General features: G+C 48.8%; 1 protein-coding gene across 6 annotated transcripts in view; it reads right to left on the reverse strand.

The window, feature by feature from the left end:
- NFATC2 (nuclear factor of activated T cells 2) overlaps positions 1 to 16,033 on the reverse strand; it is a 155,544-nt gene that overhangs the window by 14,284 nt on the left and 125,227 nt on the right. The gene's annotated exons all lie outside the window — the stretch shown is intronic.

Here is a 16,033-nt window from a genome sequence, read left to right on the forward strand (position 1 = left end):
TGTTTAAATGGGAGCTGAATCCTTTGATCCGTGTGAACGTGCTGGTCAGTTGTCAGTAATATGGAGATGGGACGTCAAGAGAAAAGGCAGTATTTAGACTTACTACATGGTCCTTAAGTGTCATCTACAAATCCTCCCAAAGACACAGGGGTACTTCAAAAACCACAATTACTTTTGTGCCAACCTAATACAAGGTTACAGCCTAAGATCTATACAGTGGCCTTGCATTTTTACCCCCCAGGCATAAACTGGTGAGTCATCCCACTGGTCCTATGGACTAGATGATAGTTTAGGATGTAAATTAGAAGTGGTTCGCTGATGAGCTTAATCAATGGTGATAATTTTCATAAAAACACAAGGGGTCAACAAATAGCCTTACAGACAAAAGTACAGACCCAAGAATCTGTCTCCCTGACAAATTATACAACTAGCTTCCCAGACTTCTGAGATCACAGGCATGCAGGTTTCAATGGGATGGAATTTAAGGGAAACCCTGCGTGCATCTCCATGGTGGAGCCAATGGGAATCGGGCACTGGTCTAAGGGATGTCCAATTTTGTGGTTCTACAATGCAAGTCAGATGTCCCCTCCTAGCCAGTGTAGAACATGCTACCACTGTCTCCACTGTCTGCTTTTTTGCAATGATTGCACGTCAACTTACAATCTAGGGAGAAACGATTGGTAACTTTCTCTAAACTAAGCTACCCGACAAGGAAGGACTAAGCGACTGTGTAAACTCGGGCCTGAACTGCCCGTTTCTATTCTCCAATTCAGCAGAATTTCTTCTGATTACATGCAACTAAGCTGCACCTCTCCTATCAAGCAACCACACGGCTTCTAAAGTAGCAACCACAGGCAGGAAAGCATTCTAAACAAACCACAGTTTACTTCCTCGTCCTTCAGCCAGTTCATCAACACCTCAGCCCCAACCCTCTGCTAAGAAACATCAGCCAAGGGAGCAAGCCCTGCAAAATAACTTGCTGCCTTTGGGGAAAAAAAAAAAAAAAAAAAAGGCAAAAGAAAAGCACTTATTATATTGAATTGAGACACAGGAAACAAACAGTAATTCAAACCCACAAATCAGCCTGTGATCACAAATGAGATAATAAAATAAAGACCTGATTTTTGGGGAAGATATATACCATAAACCCCCTCTGGGGGTGAGAGGAATTAACCAAACATTTCTTTTAAGCCATCTGAGTATATGTCTCTGCTTATCCAAGAGAGACGGCATTGTGGGTAGTCAGACACTCCCAGGTAGATTAGCAGGTGGGGGCAGTAAGAAGGCTTTCCACCCTGACTTGCAAAACTTCCTCCTCTTCTGGGAGAAGGTGCAAAAACCCCCTGGTTTCATAAAGATCTTTCTTCAAAGACCAACAGCGCCCTGATTCTTGGAAAGAACTCACTGGATATTTATTGAATCTTCCAGCCCAGTCTCCATCTCACCCTCCCATAAGTTCACCTTCCAGATCATTCTATGTTTACTCACATATGCCAGGACCAGCTCACAGCACAGCCCTAACATGGGACACCCCCTCCCACCAACACATCCACATTCTCCCGAAGCCCAACCCAAGCCCACGTCCTGTAAGCAGGCATCCCATGTCACAGTTTCTTCCACAAACCTTTGGATCTATCTTTTGTATTTTAAGTCTTGGATTTCCCATAAGACATGTCAACCATACTCCCTCCATACTTTCCAGATTTACAGGCAAGAGAAGCCACCAGGCTGCCTGCAAAGAAATTTCTCAAGATCTGAGCAGGGACCAGGCTCTGTCTTAAATTTCTCCAAGTGAGATCCACAGGCGTGGCCCTTGCACATACTGCTATCAACTCGAGGCCACCTGGAGTGACCAGCAAGGACTGTATTCATGCGTGACACTGCACCAGGTGTTCCTAAGAGACAGTAGCTCCCAGGATACGCAGACAGAACCTTCACTCCTGATTCGTCCCTTGATCAAACCTTTCACCTATACAGTCCCTGCTACACACTGAGTTATGCCCCCACCACACCCGCCAAATTCCTATATTGAAGCCCTAACCCCCTCTGCGATGGTATTTGGAGATGGGGCCTTTGGGAGGTAATTAGGGCTTGCTGAGGTCATGAAGGGGGGGCCCTCATGATGGAATTAGTGGCCTAAGAAGAAGGGCCACCAGAGGTCAGTCTCATTGTCTCACAGGAGAACACAATGGGAGAAAAGGTGACTGTCTGCAAGCCAGGACCTAAGCAGGTCCTCTCCAGAACCTGGTCTTGACAGGATTCCCCAGAGTCCTGGTCTTGGATTGCTAGCCTCTAGAACTGTGAGAAGAGAGATTTCTGTTGTTTAAGCCACCCAGTCTATGATATTTTGTTATGCAGCCTGAGCTGACTGATACAGTCCCCAAAATACATTCCTCTCCAAAGTCTGGGTCTATGCTCACGAGGTGGGCGTCTGACCAGTGAAGTCATCAAGGTTCGAGTAAGCTGGCATCCCTCTATTTTAGGTGCAACATCCCATGGCTGGTCCGTGGCAGGGGTTGAACAAGGAGCAGACCGTGATATCCCCTCCGCCACACCTTTGTGTCGCTTGGCTAATGCCTAGGGGGCCCTCTTTTTCCTCTGCATCTGAATCCTGCTTGTCCGTCCATGATCAGGCTCAAATCTGTTTCTTGCAGCCAACAGCTCCTCCCTTTCTCAGCTGTCCTGGCGAGGGGCTCACATCCTGGGGTCAGAGTCACAGGGACACACAGATGGCTGGGGTCCAAATCCCAGCTCTGCCACGTCCTTTCATGAAACTTGAGGCAAATCCTAACCCTCCCTGTGCCTCCTCTGTTAAAGGTCGGCAAAAACTATTCCCAGCTTCTAAGGATTCTGAGAGAGAATCAGTGAGTCAATGCACACAAAGTTCTTCAAACATGCAAGACACATCATAAGAACTCTGCACCACATTACTTGTTTTGGGAATCAGAACCAATCTTTTAAGTCCTTGAGCCTCAGTTTTTCTCATCTGTAATATGGGAATGCATATACATGGCATTATACCAAGCTAAGAATTAACCAAAAGCGGTAGCTGTTTCTATTAGCAGCGGCAGCGTTTCTCAGCCGTCACCCAGAGGATGCTTGTTAACAGACTGAATGGATGACGGCCAGTCCACCCTCTTTCATCAAAGCACTTTCACCTTGGAAGCTATTTCTGCATTTTCAGAGTAGGCGGGGCTGAGATCAGCCATGCTCTCAGAGATGCGTTTTCACATCCTGCTGAGAGGGGCCCCTCCCAGGCCTCACTGCGCCCTAGTGTGTGCCGACTGCTTTGGGCTGGCGACCTGCAGAGCAGCGTGAGTCACCAACGCTCTCTGCAAACCAGAGGCCTCCGGAAACCAGCCCAGACAGCAGACTCACAAGCACCCACCACCAGCCATTTTATGAGCAAGACCTCGGGGCTTACGAGAAAGATGCCACACCACGTGCCAAACTGTCCCCAGCTCTTGGGATGAGTAGACATGGTGATTCTGAGACTCTGGTTTCTAGTAAAAGAGGTTCACTGGGAGGAGAGTGTGTCACTGGCACATCAGTTTGTGGCCAGGAAGGCACCAAGCCCCAAGATGGCAAGAGGAGCCAGCTGCCTCAATTTGAGCTCCAGGAAGAGAAATGCATCCGACGCCGACCAAGCAACACCAGACAGGATATGCCCCCCAAATCAGCTTCCGGGGGCCGTAAGGCATCCTCTTTGTCCTCCCACAATGCATCCTCCACCATTAGACTTCAATGACGCCTTTCAAACCCCAGATCCACATGCAACACGAGGCCAACAGAGCAGTACCAGAGGCTGCTCTTCGGGACTGGAGATGCCACTCAGGAAGATGTGAGGCGGGCAACCACGTTCACCTCGAGTTCCTAAGGAACTGCAGGTGTGCAGGCGCCATGACCTCACACATGTCATCTTGCTGTGCCCCACAGCAGGTCTGTTTGGATGTGCCATGTTCATAGAAGCTTGGCATCAGATAGGTCACAGCCTCACAGGCAAGCTGTTACAGGCGCTGCCTTTCAGCTGTGCATGGCTCCTGTGGTCCTGGTTTTTTGGGAGGGAGTAGCATGAATCAGATCACAGAACCCTGTATCTTGAAACCTGTGACATTTTAACACCAACCCCTCACTGGTTGGTAATACCCTCGTTAAGGCAGAGACCTCATCTCTCTCGTCTACTGCTGTATCCCCAGCACCTAGGACAGAGCCCAGCATATAGTAGGTGCTCAGTAAAAATCTCAAGGAGGAATGATTGGGTGAAAGAATAACACCACCTCCTAATTGATAGGACTTGCCCAGAATCTTTCCAATCAGGTCTGGCTTTCAACTGTCTCCCAGAGCACAGCAACCTCTGCTTCTCAGGTTCAAGCAATTCTCCTGCCTCAGCCTCCTGAGTAGCTGGGATTACAGGCACCCGCCACCACCCCGGGCTAAATTTTGTACTTTACTTAGTAGAGACAGGATTTCACCATGTTGGCCAGGCTGGTCTCAAATTCCTGACATCACGTGATCCACTGGCCTTGGCCTCCCAAAGTGCTGGGATGACAGGTGTGAGCCACCACGCCCAGCCTGCATATATATATTTTTAATCCTCGCGGTCATCCCATGAAGTAGGTACTGACCACCCCCATTACACAGATGAAGAAACCAAGTCTCCGAGGAGTAACAAACCCAGGCTCTGCAGCTATTACGTAGCAGAGCAGTGTGGCTCAGGCTACCTGAAGATAGAAATTAGTTTTCACTTACCACCTGGCAACGAGAGTATGTTTCTCTGAATGCAGCTCAGCACAAACACTGGTCCCTTGGGAGACCCTAGCTTTAATCAGGGTTGGGCAGTAGAAATCACCCACGTGGTACACAAAGAAAAATGGGGGCGAGAGTGTTGGCATCGTTGTTAGCTTTGGGTAACCTGTGGCGGGAAGCAGACATTGAGATTTAAGAAGCAAAGACCGGCTTGGCCCCTTCTGGACCACCATGCCAAGCCCGATACACACCCAAAAGGTGAAATGGTGCTGGTGTATTACAAGAGTTAAAGCCAAGGCCTGGGCTGCAGAGAGGAATGACTGGAGGTGCCCCAGCTTGCTTCCGTTGGCAATGTTCTCTGGCAGAAGGGGAAGACGTAGGCTCACTTCCAACAAACCCACCAGCAACTGGGGTTTCCAGACCTCATGGAGCCCAGGCCTTCCTGTGGTCTCGGTCTGACTCTGGCTTTGGGCCTAGGGGCATCTGCAGCCATCCTCTCTAGAGAGGGTGTAACATCTTAGTTCCACAGCAGGGCCTGTCTGAAAGGGAAATTCAGGTCACTCCCGAGGGCAGCAGGAGCCTGGGTGTTATGACCACTTGCTAGCCACCTCATTGGAATTCCATCGACAAAGACTCTCTCTAGCCACCTGATCCACTGATCGACTCTCCCTAGCCACCTGCCAGCACCCACCCACTGTCAGGACCCAGGGATCCCACTTGGCCTTTAAGACTGAAGATGATCTGCTTCTCTCCCTCACTCTCCCCTAGTCCACAGTCTTCCTTACTATACACTAATCACATCAAGCCTGCTCATAGCCCAGGCCTCTGCACCTGCTGTTCTCTCTACCTAGGCTGCTGCTCTTGCCTTAGACATCTGCAGGGCTCTCTTGATGAGACCTCTTCTCAAACGCTACCTCCTTTGAGGTGCTACCCTTACTGGAACGGCAAGCAGGCCACCATGCCACTCCATCATGCCCTGTCCCCCAGTCTGCTTTCTCTTCTGACAGAGAACTTGGCACACCCGGTTTTATCTTTTATATGTGTAAACTGCAAGCTCCAGGAGGGCCAGGACTTTGAGCCTCTTCGCTGTGTTACCCCAGCAGTGAGGAGTAAATGGCTGTTGGATGAATGATTTAACAAAAGAACGGACAAATAAATGAACCAACTATGGCTTCCAGGTATTGGCAACCCAGTGCTGACTTCATCTTGTGGACATCAGGTGCTATAGTCCTCAGCTCTGTAGACAGATTCCAAGGAAACTGGGCATCATGTTTCACGGTCACAAAGGAGGAGACAGTGCCTCTGAGCTCTTGCTCATGCTGCACTCCTGCCTGGCACCCCATCTCCCTGTCTAACTAGTGAAATCCTGGCCCCAAAGTTGCAGAGGCCCACAGCCCCTAGGGCACCCAGCCCCATGCTTGGCATTTGGTAGGCTTATTCAACTGCTGAGCAAACAGGGTCAGGACGAGAACCGTGGAGTCTGGAACCCTAAGCCTTCATTTTCCACTTGGTCCAATTAAAGAAGGAGAAATTGTTTCCCCGTTTGTGAATATCTCCATCCCCAGCTTATTTCATACGCCAAGTAGGACATAGCTAGAAATTGCCCATGAAAAGACCATAGCAGGAGCAGGTTTGAAGAGCTGCGGCTCCTCAGGAAACCTGAGCCATTTATAGACAGGAGGGCCAGCCTTCTAACTAAAGCCCTGTGTCGCCCAACCCTAGGCATCCATCCGCTCAGGCCACTGAGTGTCGAAGGGGAGGGAGAGGTGGACCACAGGGCCAAAGCCAGTTTCTCAAGCATTTCAAACCCATGCGGCAGGGTCAGTAAGCTGGGAAGGACAGTGAGCCTCATGAGAAGTGGCTCTTTATTTCTAGTATGAAAGATGACTTTTAGCAGGCTTTGAAAAACACCATAAAAATTCAGTACTGGCCAGGTGTGGTGGCTCACGCCTGTAATCCCAGTACTTTGGGAGGCCAAGGCGGGCAGATCACTTGAGGTCAGGAGTTCGAGACCAGCCTGGCCAACATAGTGAAACCCCCCCCATCTCTACTAAAAATACAAAAAATCTGCCAGGTGTGTGCCTGTAATCCCAGCTACTCGGGAGGCTGAGGCAGGAGAATCCCATGAACCCGGGAGGCGGAGGCTGCATTGAGCCGAGAATACGCCATTGCACTCCAGCCCAGGCAACAGCATAAGACTGTCTCCAGAAAAAAAAATTAGCTGGGCATGGTGGCATGCATCTAGCTACTCAGGAGGCTGAGACAGGAGAATCATTTGAACCCAGGAGGCAGAGGTCGAAGTGATCTGAGATCACGCCACTGCACTCCAGCCTGCGTGACAGAGCGAGACTCTGTCTCATAAAAGTAAATTAAAAAAAAAAAAAAAACTCAATACAATGTCCATTTTTCCCTCATTGAGATACAGATTCAAGAATATAAACAAGATTTCAAATTCAAGTGACTCTGTGGCACCCGACAAGCTGGCTCCAGAGGCCACAAACAGCCAAGATGCTTCTGAGGGACAACAAGCTGGGACTAGACCTACCAGAAATTAAGCATTTCTACAGAGCTGTTGCAATAAAGACAGTGTGTATCATATCCCTACAGATATAGCCAATTATTGTCAATTTCATAAAAAAGACAGCATGTTATTGGCTAGACACAGACAAAAACTGACTTATGCAACAAAGCCAGAGCCCAGCAAGAGGCCCACACTTACATGGGAAAGATAGTTATAACACCAACAGATGACATCTTCTGAATAGATGGTTGCTGATAACTGGTTATCCACACAACAAACAGTGAAATTAGAACCTTCCCTCATACTGGACACAAAAATCAACTCCAGGTGGATTACTGACCCAAGGGTACAAGGTAAGACTGCAATGAGTTCGGAAGACACTATAAGAGAATCTCTTTGTGACATCAAGGTAGAGATTTTCTGACCCACTGCTTTAAACTGGTGGGAACCTCTGAATCAGCTGGAAAGCTTGTAAAAGCACAGACTGTGGGCCCCAGCGGCAGCGTTTCTAATTCAGCAGGGCTGGGGTGGAGGCAGAAATTTGCATTTCTAACAAGCTCCTGAGTGACCTGATGACACATCATCCTAAACTACACCCAGAAAACTTACACCTTTCAGAAAATAAATTTAACCACATGAATATTTTCTGTTCATCGAAAGATACCATTTTACACGTACCAACTAAGTGAAAAAATTTAACTATCTGACAGTATCAAACTTTGTGAGGTTGTAGAGCAATGAATTACGTATGTGTTGCTGATGGGACTGTAAACTGGTACAACTGCTTCAGAAGACAATTTGGTATTGTCTGCTAAAGTTGGAAGTGTGTACAACCTGTAACCAAGCAACTCCGCTTGTCAGTATAACCCTACAGAAAGTCCTGTAGCCAGAAAGAGGAAAAACCCGGAAACAATCAAATGCACACCATCAGCAGAATGGGTAAATAGGCTTTACCATGGAATATTATGCAGCACAGAAAAGGGAAGAATTACAGCTAAAGCAAAGACAATGAGTGAAATATACAAAGAAAATGAAAAGGAAGTGGCAAACACAAAATGCAGGGTAGCAATTATGCTAAGGTGTGAATGAAGAGGATGTGTTGGAAATTGTATCCAGAATCACTGAGCATCATGGCTGTGAACATCAGAGATGAGCCGACCAGACCCACCTGCCTCCTGATGGAGGAACACGCCACACTGATGGGACAGTCTTGCCAAAAGCACTGAGGTTGAATTGGATTAAGCCTCCAGATTTGACTGGCAACTTATAGGAAACACCAAGGACAGAGCCACGCATCAGACGACAGTATGGGACTGCAACCTGCAAAACCCAGACTACAGAAAATTCTACAGGAAAAACTGGTTTCTTCAGTACAAAGATGGCAAAGAGAACAGATGAATGTGGGGTATGAACAAATGAAAGAAACTGAAAAGACATTTCAAACAACCACAATATCTGGTCCCTCCTTGAGTCCAGGGTCAAACAAACTTTTAAAAAAAGCAATATGACCGGGCACGGTGGCTCACACCTGTAATCCCAGCACTATGGGAGGCCGAGGCGGGTGGATCACAAGGTCAGGAGATTGAGACCATCCTGGCTAACATGGTGAAACCCTGTCTCTACTAAAAATACAAAAAAATTAGCCAGGTGGTGGGTGCCTGTAGTCCCAGCTACCCGGGAGGCTAAGGCAGGAGAATGGCGTGAATCCAGGAGGTGGAGCTTGCAGTGAGCCGAGATCGCGCCACCACACTCCAGCCTGGGCGACAGAGCGAGACTCTGTCTCGAAAAAAAAGAAATATTAAGACATTTATGAGACAATTGAGAATTTGAACATTGAGTTTGATAATATTAAAGAATTCTTCATTTTTAGGTGTGATAACAGTATCGGGGAAAACTGTTTTTTTAAAGTCATCTTTTAGAAAAATGTAACTGAAAGATTTGCCAGAAAACATTTTCTACACAGAAGAGTTCAGAGGAAGTGACTATCCTATTGTTCTTTAAGGTTAGGGGGAGGGGTAAGTACACAGTATGTGTTTGTGTTGTCATATATTTTAAACATATTTATATGCATTTAATAAAAGCAATGTATTATTTAAAGGAAAGGAAGAGAGGGCAAGAAAGGGAGGCAGAGAGAAGAAAGAAGGTAATGAAGGAGGGAGGAAGGAAGGCGGTGGGGAAGGGATTATTTGGAGAGAAGGAAGACAAAAGGAGACAGGTCTCCTTTGCACCCAGCATATAAAAGGTGGGATTTTTGCGCATCCTGGCACATCTAGAGAGTATTCTAACACACTTAGGGCAGGAGAGTGTCACCTCTCAGAAAGGCCTTCCTTGATGACCCTGTCTTAAGTCTTCTCTCCCCCAGCACCCTGTTTCTTTTCTTCATGGCATGTGTCACCAGCTGAAATCTATTTCTTCCTGGTGTTTCTTCTTCTGTCTTATTAGACCATAAGAACCACAGAGCAGGAACCTCACTTCATTCACCCAGCACCTACCAATTTACCTGGCTGGGAGCAGGTGTTGATAGATGACAATGGTGATGGTAATAATGATAGTGGTGGCAGTGGTGGTATTTGGTATCTACTGGGTGTTTACTCTGTGCCAGGCCTTGTTCTAAGCAATCTACATGTACTAACCCACCCAATGTTCACAATGACCCATGAGGTAAGTGTTATCATGATTTATCTCATTTTGCAGTTCAGTAAATCAAAGCTCAGTGAGGCAAAGGGCCTCACTCAGAATTACACAGCCAGCACATGGCCGAGCAATGCTTTACATCCAGAAGTTCTGGCTCCAGGGCCTACCCTGGATTCCTGCCTTCCTGATAACATTTCATTTAATAGTAAAGACAGAAGGCCGGGCGCGGTGGCTCACGCCTGTAATCCCAGCACTTTGGGAGGCCGAGGCGGGCGGATCACGAGGTCAGGAGATCGAGACCATCCTGGCTAACACAATGAAACCCTGTCTCTACTAAAAATACAAACAAATTAGCCAGGCGTAGTGGCGGGCGCCTGTAGTCCCAGCTACTTGGGAGGCCGAGGCAGGAGAATGGCTGAACCCGGGAGGTGGAGCTTGCAGTGAGCCGAGATCGTGCCACTGCACTCCAGCCTGGGCGGCAGAGCAAGACTCCATCTCAAAAAAAAAAAAAAAAGAAAAAAGAAAAAAAAGACAGAAGCTTTTTTTCAGCCTAAAGTGACCTGAGTTAACCACTGAAATTCAAGGAGGACCTGATTAAACCTAATTATTTCTCCTGCCCATACTAGCCCCAGTGGTCTTTATCCATGCCCCCCAACTACACACACAGAGTATAACTACACCTGGCCACACTACAAACCACAGTGCAAGATCCTGAAGCAATGCAATTGTCTTTTTTTTTTTTTTTTTTTTGAGACGGAGTCTTGCCTCTTTCTCCCAGGCTGGTGTGCAGTGGCGCGATCTCCGTTCACTGCAACCTCTGCCTCCCGGGTTCAAGCGATTCTCCTGCCCCAGCCTCCCGAGTAGCTGGGATTACAGGCATGTGCCACCACACACAGCTAATTTTTGTATTTTTAGTAGAGACAAGGTTTCACCATGTTGGCCACGCTGGTCTTGCACTCCTGACCTCAAGTGATCCACCTGCCTTGGCCTCCCAAAGTGCTGAAATTCCAGGTGTGAGCCACCGCACCTGGCCTGAAGCAATGCTCTTTGACTTGTTTTCTGCCTGGCACATAGTAGGCATTCTGCAGATGTGTTGAGTGGAAATGACCAAAGTGCAAGAAATTTGGGCCAGGATGCCAAACTTTCCAAAACAGAGGTCCCAACCTCAGTGAGAAAACATCACTATTAAGGGCCCCATTAGGGTGAGCGAGCCCCTCTTTGAAATTCAAGGACCCCACAGGAGGGGGCCCTAATCCCATTTGTCACACCCACGCAGCAGGAATTTACTTGACTGATTTCCTTCCAGCTCCCCTTCCAGCCTCACAGAGGGGACCCTGAACAGCCAAGAACTCTGATAACAAGAAGCCAAGGGCTGTAAGATCTAGTTTGAACTCAGGACATTCTTTCCAGGATAGGCCTGGCCAGAGCCCATTTTGGGGTGAGCCCCCATGACTGGCACACTCTGGCATCACACAGCTGGGGGTGATTGGACTGGGGAAGGGGCCTGTGACCAAAAGGGGTGGCCCTCTTAGATGGAGCCAAGCCATCTGCATTCTGAGTCACAAGGCCGTCCTCAGAACCTTCTCCCTACTCGGAACAGAACAGGAAACTAGCATGCTGAGAGCTGCTGCCCCCTTCTCCAAACGGGCCAGGGGGTGGGCAGGAGCATGGAGTTCCAGTTCCTGGGCTGAGGCATGAATTTCTCAGAACCCTGGCAGCCTGGAAAACACAGAGCTGGTTTCTGTTTTCCACCCCCAGAAACAGCCTGTAACCACAGCAGGAGGGAGGCCCCGCTGGCCCGGTCTGGAGCACCCTGGCCAGGCCAGGATGCAAACACTGCTGCTGTTTAGAGAGGGAAGCCCTGGCCAGCTCACATGCCCAATTCCTGGGCGTCCCTGGCCACCTCATACTCTCTGCCAGCTGGGTCCACGGGGATGCTATCTTTGGGAGGAGTAGGGAGTTGGAACGCAGCCCTCAGAACAGGGGTGCATGCCAGCTGGGCCAGACAGTTGGCATGCAAAGGGGGTGCGATCTCGTGGGTCTCCCTGCAAAAGGAGTGCTTCTGTGTCCAAAACAAGCTGGTGCCAAGCACAACAGAACAACAAGGAGCACAGGAGGAGGAGAAACGCAGGATGAGGCTGCACCCTCGCCCCCCACCCGGCCCCAGCGACCTCGGTCCCCCCCCGCCCCCGTCCCCAGCACATGGAGCGGAGTGCAGTGTCCTGCTCTCCAGGCAGCCCGCTCCCGGCTTTCACAATCCTTTCCATGGCACTGGGGTTTGCTGTCACAACAACTGCAGGATGACCCGGTGCTGGGCAGCGCTGCTGGTTGGAGGTGAGAAATCGATTTTCTCACGGGCCCAGTGGCCAGCACATTTTTGAGGTCATGCCCTGGCCTGGCCTGTGGAGTCCCCCAAGCATCTGCCTCTGTCAATCCACTGTGCCCTCTGCAGCTGGACTGTGTGGCACTGAGAGGGCCCTGAGTTCCAAAGCCATCCTGCTGAGAGGCGATAACAGCTTGATTCCTGGCCCAGGACAGTCTGTCTCCTCAGGGTTTATTCACTGGCAAGTCTTGTTAGCAGTTGCCAGAGGTTTTTGTTTGCACTCCTGAATTCCCAAAAAAACATATAGCATCTTTTTTCAAAAAAACCTAAAGAGGCGGGGTGTGATGACTCATACTGTAATCCTAGCACTTTGGGAGACTGAGCTGGGAGGACTCCAGCTTCAGGCCAGGAGTTCAAGATCAGCCTGGGCAACATAGTGAAACCCTGTCTTTACAAAATTAAGAAAAAACAGCCAGGAGTGGTGGTGCATGCCTATAGTCCCAGCTACCCAGGAGGCTGAGGTGGAAAGATTGCTTGAGCCTAGGAGTTCAAGGCTGCAGTGAGCCATGATGGCACCAGTACACTGCAGCCTCGGTAACAGAGCAAGATCCTGTCCCCTCCAAAAATATTAAATAAAAAATTTATAATTAAAAAAAAAGAACATATACAAATGTACTGACTTGCTTTGGACCAGTTACTTAACCTCCCCGGGCTAGTTTCCTCATCTATAAAATGCCTCATGTGACTGCTGTGAGGGTTACATGAGCTAATGCAGGAAAGTCTTACAAGAATGTCTGGTAAACCGTAAACATCTAAGCATGAGCTGCTATCATTATTATTATTGTTCTTTTATGACAAATAAGTTTTAAATCATTTTAAACCCAGGCAGTCTCGGTTCTCTATTTCATGCCTGGTTATTCATTCGATTCCACCAATATTGGGTGAGCACCTTTTATGCAGGAAGCTGAGCCAGGTCTTTGAGCAAAGGGTGGACATCAGCAAATGTTGTCTAGGGCTTCCCATGTGCAAAGCCAGCCCAGGAGCAGTCAGCAGTGCGGACAAGTCATAGCATTTGTCCTCACTACCCAGAGACTCGAACGTGAGCAAGGGAGAAAAATAAATAAACGGAAACACCTGAAAGAAACCATGTTCATTTCCAGGACTTCAAGGCAAGAGAAAAACCCTCCAGGTGCAGAGCAGAGACACTGTCAGGGCCTTGGAACGTGGGCCAGGTTTCAAAAGTCACAGCAGAGAGCCGGGCACGGTGGCTCACGCCTGTAATCCCAGCACTTAGGGAGGCTGAGGTAGGTGGATCACCTGATGTCAGGAGTTCGAGACCAGCCTGGTCAACATGGCAAAACCCCATCTCTACTAAAAACACAAAAATTAGCCAGGTGAGGTGGCGCACACCCTATAATCCCAGCTACTCGGGAGGCTGAGGCAAGAGAATCGATTGATCCCAGGAGGCAGAGCTTGCAGTGAGCAGAGATTGTGCCACTGCACTCTAGCATGGGCAACAAAGCGAGACTCTGTCTTAAAAGAAAAAAAGAAAAAAGTCACAGGAGAGCAGGGATGGATTTCCAGGTGGTGGTTAAGGCACGGGCAAAGGTTTAGAGGCAAGAAAGCCTCAGCACAGCCGCGTGTCATCCTCCCCTCACAGCTGAGGGGTGGGCGAGGCTGATCATGCATACACAGCCGGAAACACAACCCCAACCGGAACAGAAAGGTTTCTGTTTCTAAATCCTCATTTTCACTCTAGCCTCTGGGGTCACTTCTAGGACCTGAAATCTGCCCCTTTCTTTTTAAAAATTCTGTCCTAGGGGGCTGAGCGTGGTTGCTAATGCTTGTAATCCCAGCTCTTTGGGAGGCCAAAGTTGGTGGATTCCTTGAGCTCAGGAGTTTTGAGACCAGCCTGGGCAACACAGTGAGACCCCATCTCTACAAAAAATAATTAGCCGGGTGTGGTGGCACATGCTGGTAATCCCAGCTACCTGGGGAGCTGAGATGGGAAGATCACTTGGGCCTGGGAGTTTGAGGCTGCAGTGAGCCATGATCTTACCATGGCACTCCAGCCTGAGTGGCAGAGTGAGACCCTGTATCAAAAAAAACAAAAACAAAAACAAAACCTAAAGAAAACACAATCAGGAGAAAGTCTCCCTTCTACTCTTGCTCAGTATTTCCTTGTGTGCCTGCATCTTATTAACAGACATTTAGCCTGTTTCTAGTCTCCTGCTACTATAGACAAGGCTGGAGTCAACATCCCACACACGACATGCAGCAGGTGTCTGAATGGACCCGGCTTCCTGAAGACAGATGACGCTTATTGTGGTCCCTGAGAAGTTGGCCACCACCTGTCTCTGGGGATCCAGGAAAACCAAGAGCTCCTGAAGTCACCAAGCTTCATGCCAGAGAATACTGTGCAGGGCTGGGGACCAGTGACATGGAATCAACAGCCAGCCTGGCTCACAGCTAGGCTAGCACCTCTAAAGATACATTTCTAGAAGTGGGATATTCTGGATTAAAAGATGTGTGCATTCTAAATTTGGGTTAATTTCACCAAATTGTCCTTCAAAAGAGGTTCTACCCGTGCAGATGCCCACCAATAATGACTGAGAGGACATGTTTCACACCCTCTCACCAATACCACACTTTATCAGCCTCCCTTCCTTCCGTTCCTCCTCCTCCTTTCCCTTTCTTTCTTGCCAAAGTTGTCAGTCTCACAGGAGGAAAAACTGACCATGGTCTGGAACAATCCTGCACCAAACACAGAAAATGATGTTCAGCTAATAGGAAGTCCAGGGAAAAAGAAAACAGTAGGAGTTTAAAAATCCCAGAGATAGCTGCCAGGTGTGGTGACTCGCGCCTGTAATCCCAGCACTTTGGGAGGCCGAGGTGGGTGGATCACTTGAGGTCAGGAGTTCAAGACCAGCCTAGCCAACATAGCGAGACCCCGTCTCTACTAAAAAATACAAAAATTAGCCGGACATGGTGGCGCACTCCTGTAATCCCAGCTACTCTGGAGGCTGAGGCAGGAGAATCGCTTGAACCCTGGAGGCAGAGGTTGCAGTGAGCCGAAATCATACCACTGCTCTCCAGTCTGAGAGACAGAGTAAGACTCTGTCTCCGAATTTAAAAATCCCAGAGATAGTTGAGGGAATTTGTTCTGAAATGGTCCAGAGAGAAAACAGAGGAACCGGACCAGGACCCTGAGGACTCAGAGGACCTGCCTGCCTTGCCTGGGTAGGGCACAGCACCCGCCTGGGACTCCCACTGGCTGAAGGGCTGTTTCCTCACACAGGAAGCTGTGATGAAGGGGTTTTAGATCTGTCTGGAATAAAGGGTCCATTCAAATCTTGGAGAGACTCTGTGGGGACCGAAAACTGGTGAGAAGATATTAAAGGGGGGTTGGCACATCCCAAGTTCAGAGATGAAGACATTTCTGCAGCCCTGGACAGATAAAGATGAGGCCAAGGAAGAGGATGAAGCTGATAGCTGCTCTCTATGGAGTGCTGTGTGGCTGACCTGGTTATACTCACTTCCCATACATCATTTCCTTTAAACCTCAAGCACTGCTAATATCCCCATTTTGCAGATGGGGAAATTGAGGTCACAGGCATTCAGTAACTCACCTAAGGCCACACCCCCACGTTCCCTAGGCAACAGATGGGAGCTAAGCATGGGGGCCAGAGGGACAGTGGGGTAGTAGCAGGAATTCACTTTAGCGCTGGTTGGATGTGAGGTTCCTGTAGGGAATCCACATGGAGGGCCCAGGAGGAGGTCAGATCAGTGGGTCTTGGGCAAAAGCCAGT

The sequence above is a fragment of the Piliocolobus tephrosceles genome, chromosome 20 (genome assembly GCF_002776525.5).
Source record: "Piliocolobus tephrosceles isolate RC106 chromosome 20, ASM277652v3, whole genome shotgun sequence".
In the NCBI taxonomy this organism is placed as follows: domain Eukaryota; kingdom Metazoa; phylum Chordata; class Mammalia; order Primates; family Cercopithecidae; genus Piliocolobus; species Piliocolobus tephrosceles.